Below are 6000 nucleotides of genomic sequence, written 5' to 3'. Positions count from 1 at the left end.
GTCATTCTAAGCCCGTCTTTAGCAGCGGTCCTAGGAATGGTGTTTACCGAACACCTACCATATGCAACGTACTAAGCGCTTGGGAAGCACAGCAGAACCCCAGAGCATGTTCTCTCCTGACAAAAAGCGGATACTCCACCTCCCATTCAGTCAGTGGTGATTACTGAGCACCTACCGTGTGCTGAGCACTGTACTGAGCACTTGGGAGAGTGCAACACAATGGAGCTGGCGGACGCATCCGCGGTCCATAAGGAGCTTACAATCAACCGATGGTATTTCTTGAGCGTTTACTGTGTGCAGAGCACTCGAAGGAAAATTCAATAGTATTTATTGAGCGCTTACTAGGTGCAGAGCACTGTACTAAGCGCTTGGAACGGACAAATCGGTGCCAGATAGAGACAGTCCCTGCCCTCTGACGGGCTCACGGTCTAATCGGGGGAGACGGACGGACGAGAACAATAGAGTCCCCTCTACACGGAGAAGCAGCGTGGCTCAGCGGAAAGAGCCCGGGCTTGGGAGTCAGAGGTCATGGGTTCGAATCCCGGCCGGGCCCCTCGTCAGCTGTGTGACTGTGGGCAAGTCACTTCACTTCTCAGGGCCTCAGTTACCTCATCCGTAAAATGGGGATTAACTGTGAGCCTCACGCGGGACAACCTGATGACCCCGCATCTACCCCAGCGCTTAGAACAGTGCTCTGCACATAGTAAGCGCTTAACAAACACCAACATTATTACCCTGGCAGTTCACTGTGGGTTGGGAACACGTCTACCAACTCGGTTATATTGTTAGAGTGGACTTTCCCAACCGCTTAGCATAGTGCTCTGCACACGGTAAACGCTCAAGAAATACCATGGATATGTTCCCTGCCCAGAAAGAGCTTGCAGCCTGGGGGAGCAGGGAAGTCATCATCTGCTTGGGATAACGGTTAGAGCATTAGAGGGAGTTAGAAGGACCTGGGTTCTGATCCAGCTCTGTCACGTGCACTGTGTGTGACCTTGGCCAGGTCCCTTAACCTCTCTGGGCCTCAGTTACCTCAACTGTAAAATGGGGATTAAGACCGTGAGCCCCACGTGGGACGGGGGCTGTGTCCAACCTAATTAACTTGTATCCACCCCAGCGTTTAGAGCAGAGCCCGGCACCCCGTAAGCACTTAACCAATACCATGTATAGCATATCCACACACTGAGGTTGGGCAAAAATAAATTTAGATCTTCGGGCCCTCCCTGTGGAACCAACGGCATAATATAAGATCTGAATGATTTTCACAGGATAGAGAGAGCGTTTCGTCGGAAATCGTTTACCCCCCGATACAGATAAGCCAAGAAAAATATGAGAACACCTTCAAACCTTTATTTTGATGCATTCCACGTTAAGCTCCTTAAAGCGAAGTTGTAGGAGTGGAAAGTTTAAGTTCCAAGACTTTCTGGAAACTCTTACTAAAATGCTTTAAGAAAATTGTTTATTTTGGAATGGGGCAAGGCCTTTGAAGCGATTTTTATTCTCCTAACAGGTTGTTTGGATAATTGAGATGGTTGTTCCTTTTTACTCTCAGACATCAGTAGAAGTATCCTTTTTCTTAAGCGAACGGGTAAGACGTAAAGGAAATTTTTTAATAGTTCCATTATCAGTTGAGCTCCTTCCTAAGAGAAGATATAATGAGCTCACTGAGTTTGGAAACGTTGGATTTCCCCCAAATCCTGAAAAGGCTGAGATAATAATGTTGGTATCTGTTAAGCGCTTACTATGTGCAGAGCACTGTTCTAAGCGCCGGGGGAGAGACAGGGTAATCAGGTCTCCCCCATTTTACAGTTGAGGGAACTGAGGCCCAGAGAAGCGAAGTGACTCGCCCACAGTCACACAGCGGACAAGTGGCAGAGCGGGGATTCGAACTCATGACTTCTGACTCCCAAGCCCGGGTTCTTTCCACTAAGCCATGCTGCTTCTCATGGCTCAGTGGAAGAAGCAGCGTGGCCTCGTAGGAAGAGTACGGACCTGGGAGTCAAAGGACCTGTGTCCTAATCCTGACTCCGCTACCTGTCTTCTGCGTGACCTTGGACAAGTCGCGTCTCTGGGCCTCAGTTCCCTCATCTATAAAACGGGGATCGAGACCGGGAGCCCCACGGGGGACGGGAACTGTGTCCAACCCGATTACCTCGTATCTACCCCAGTGTCGAGAACAGTGCTTGGCACAGAGTAAGCACTTAACAAATACCACAATTATTATTATTGTTCTGTGTGATCCCGGGCGAGTCACTTAACCTCTCGGTGCCTCAGTTCCCTCCTCTGCGAAAGGGGGACTCGATACCTAGTCCCCTTCCCCATGTGGGTCTTGATGATCTCGAACCTACCCCGGCGCTCAGTACAGTGAGAAGCAGAAGTTAGAGAAGCAGCGTGGCTCGATGGAAAGAGTCTGGGCTTGGGCGTCGGAGTTCATGGGTTCGAATCCCGGCACTGCCACTCGTCAGCTGCGTGACTGTGGGCAGGTCACTTCGCTTCTCTGGGCCTCAGTTCCCTCATCTGTAAAAGGGGGATTAACCGTGAGTCTCACGTGGGACAATCTGATGACCCTGTATCTCCCCCGGCGCTTAGAACAGTGCTCTGCACATAGTAAGCGCTTAACAAATACCAACGTTAATTACAGTGCTTGACGCATAGTAAGCGCTTAACAGATAACGCCATCATTAGTACTGTCATTATCAGGACTTGTGTCGGACCCAATTATCTCATGCCTACACAGAAGCTTAGAACAGTTCATGAGACGGAGCTCAAGAGCATCAGCGTGGCTCAGTGGCAAGAGCTCGGGCTTGGGAGTCAGAGGTCATGAGTTCGAATCCCGGCTCCGCCACTCGTCTGCTGGGTGACTGTGGGCAAGTCACTTCACTTCTCTGGGCCTCCGTGACCTCATCCGGAAAATGGGGATTGAGACTGCGAGCCTCACGTGGGACAACCTGATGACCCCGCATCTCCCCCAGCGCTTAGAACAGTGCTCGGCACATAGTAAGCGCTTAACAAATACCACCATTACTATTAGAGAAGCAGCGTGGCTCAGTGGAAAGAGCCCGGGCTTGGGAATCAGAGGTCATGGGTTCTAAGCCCGGCTCGGCCGCTTGTCAGCTGGGTGACCGTGGGCACGTCACTTCACTTCTCTGGGCTTCTGTTATCTCATCTGGAAAATAGGGATTGAGACTGTGAGCCTCATATGGGACAACCTGATCACCCCAGCGCTTAGTACAGTGCTCTGCACATAGTAAGCGCTTAACAAATACCAACATTATTATCATTAAGTGACTTGCCCGGGGTCACACAGCCGACACCTGGAGGAGCCGGGATTAAAGGCCAGGCCCACGTTCTTTTCACCAGGCCACGCTTCTTCTCTAAAATATTGCGGAGGAAGGCTCGTGCGATCCTGTCGGGGGGGGAGAATGGGCAACGCGAGACTTCAAAAAATAGAGCAAGAAGTCAAGGATGACGATAAGGTTATGGAGATCTGAGACGTAGACGTTGGCAGGGTTGTCTCGTGACTGGAAAGTGAGGAGGAGTGGAACTGGGAGGGTGAAACCGTTCCCGACCACTAAGTTATAGATACTCTATTACTGTAGGGAAAATATTGCCAGAAAGCAATCCTCTTTGCCAAAAATAAAGTAAAAAGCCAAACAAGCTCGACAGGAACGGCATAAAACACGAATCGAAGGATGGCTAAGGTGTCAGAAGAGCCCGGGCTTGTTCTGGCAACCAAGTGGATGGGGTTGATTAGGGAAAAAAAAAAATCACCTTTTCCCCGTTTCCTCTCGATGTTGAACCGATCTGCTTCCACCCATGTGTTGTCGGTAGATGAAAGAGCTCGATTAGACCGGAAGCCCGTCAGAGGGCAGGGACTGTCTCTATCTGTCACCGATTTGTCCATTCCAAGCGCTTAGTACAGTGCTCTGCACATAGTAAGCGCTCAATAAATACTATCGAGTGAAAAAGCCCATTTTCAGACATCAACGCCCACGACCGTGGCTCAGTGGAAAGAGCACGGGCTTTGGAGTCAGGGCTCACGAGTTCGAATCCCAGCTCTGCCACTTGTCGGCTGTGTGACTGTGGGCGAGTCACTTCACTTCTCTGTGCCTCAGTTCCCTCATCTGTAAAATGGGGATTAAGACTGTGAGCCCCACGTGGGACAACCTGATTCCCCTATGTCTACCCCAGCGCTTAGAACAGTGCTCGGCACATAGTAAGCGCTTAACAAATACCAACATTATTATTATTATTATATCTAAAAGGAGACTTTTACACTTCAATCGATCAATCGGTCGTATTTACCGGGTGCTCGATGTAATACAGAACACCGTATCAAGTGCTTGGGAGAAGCAGAGTGGCCTAGGAGTGGGAGTCGGAAGGACCTGGGTTCTGATCCTGGCTCGGCCGCCGACTGCGACCTCGGGCAAGCCACTTCACTTCTCTGGGCCTCAGTTACCTCATCTGGAAAACGGGGATGAAGAATGAGACCCCGTGTAGGGCAGGGAGTGCGTCCAACCTGACTAACCTGTATCTACCCCAGCGTTTGGCACACAGCAGGTGCCTAAAAAGTACCGTAATTATCAATGAAGATCACTGGCAGGCAAGTTCCCCGCCCACAGAGTTTACAGTCTAGAGGAAGCAGTGGATTATAGAAGCCGTGTGGCCAAGGGGAAAGAGTCCGGGCCTGGGAGTCAGAGGACCTGGGTTCTAATCCCCCCTCTGCCACTCGTCCGCTGTGCGACCGTGGCGGGTCATTTCACTTCTCTGAGCCTCGGTTACCTCGCCTGCAAAACTGAGATTAAGACCGCGGACGCCACGTGGGACAGGGACCGCGTCCAACCCGACCGTCTTGTCATCGCCACGGCGCCCAGACCAGTGCCTAGCACGCAGGGAGCATTCAGCACGATAAGCGTCGGATAAACGAAGCAAGCGTGGCTCGGTGGAAAGAGCACGGGCTTTGGAGTCAGGGCTCATGAGTTCGAATCCCAGCTCTGCCACTTGTCGGCTGTGTGACTGTGGGCAAGTCACTTAACTTCTCTGTGCCTCAGTTCCCTCATCTGTAAAATGGGGATTAAGACTGTGAGCCCCACGTGGGACAACCTGATTCCCCTGTGTCTACCCCAGCGCTTAGAACAGTGCTCGGCACATAGTAAGCGCTTAACAAATACCAACATTATTATTAACATTATTAGGTCATGGGTTCGAATCCCAACTCTGCCGCTTGGCAGCTGGGTGACTGTGGGCAAGTCACTTCTCCGGGCCTGTTACCTCGTCTGGAAAACGGGGATTAAATGTGAGCCTCGCGTGGGACCACCTGATGACCCTGTATCTGCCCCAGTGCTTAGAACAGTGCTCTGCACATAGCAAGCGCTTAACAGATACCAACGTTATTATTTTTATGATTAATAACAAGTGAATGAGTGAAATACCGTTTCTAAAAAAATTGCAGATTTCCCAAAGGAGAGCTATCGCCGCAGCAACGGTGGAAAGAGTCGTCTGAATTTGGCGATTTGTGGATTTTTAATAGTTGCTGAATAGAGGGCATCCCTCGCTCATTAATCTTAATATCATCTATTAAAAAGGGAAGAATTGATTCCTGCTTGCCCCTAGCGCCATCTGGCGGAACGACAGATTAAAGATTCTCCTTCGGGGAGCGAGTGCGGATTTTCCACGGCAGCTCCATAATAATAATGATAATAACGTTGGTATCTGTTAAGCGCCTACTATGTGCCGAGCACTGTTCTAAGCGCTGGGGGAGATTCAGGGTCATCAGGTTGTCCCACGTGAGGCTCACGGTCTCAATCCCCATTTTACAGATGAGGTCACTGAGGCACCGAGAAGTGAAGTGATTAATAACGTTGGCATCTGTTCAGCGCTTACTATGTGCCGAGCACTGTTCTAAGCGCTGGGGGAGGTACAGGGGAATCAGGTGGTCCCACGTGAGGCTCACGGTCTCAATCCCCATTTTACAGACGAGGGAACTGAGGCCCAGAGAAG

The sequence above is a fragment of the Ornithorhynchus anatinus genome, chromosome 14 (genome assembly GCF_004115215.2).
Source record: "Ornithorhynchus anatinus isolate Pmale09 chromosome 14, mOrnAna1.pri.v4, whole genome shotgun sequence".
Lineage (NCBI taxonomy): Eukaryota > Metazoa > Chordata > Mammalia > Monotremata > Ornithorhynchidae > Ornithorhynchus > Ornithorhynchus anatinus.
The sequence above is the reverse complement of the archived record's forward strand: the minus strand, read 5'-3'. Positions refer to the sequence as shown.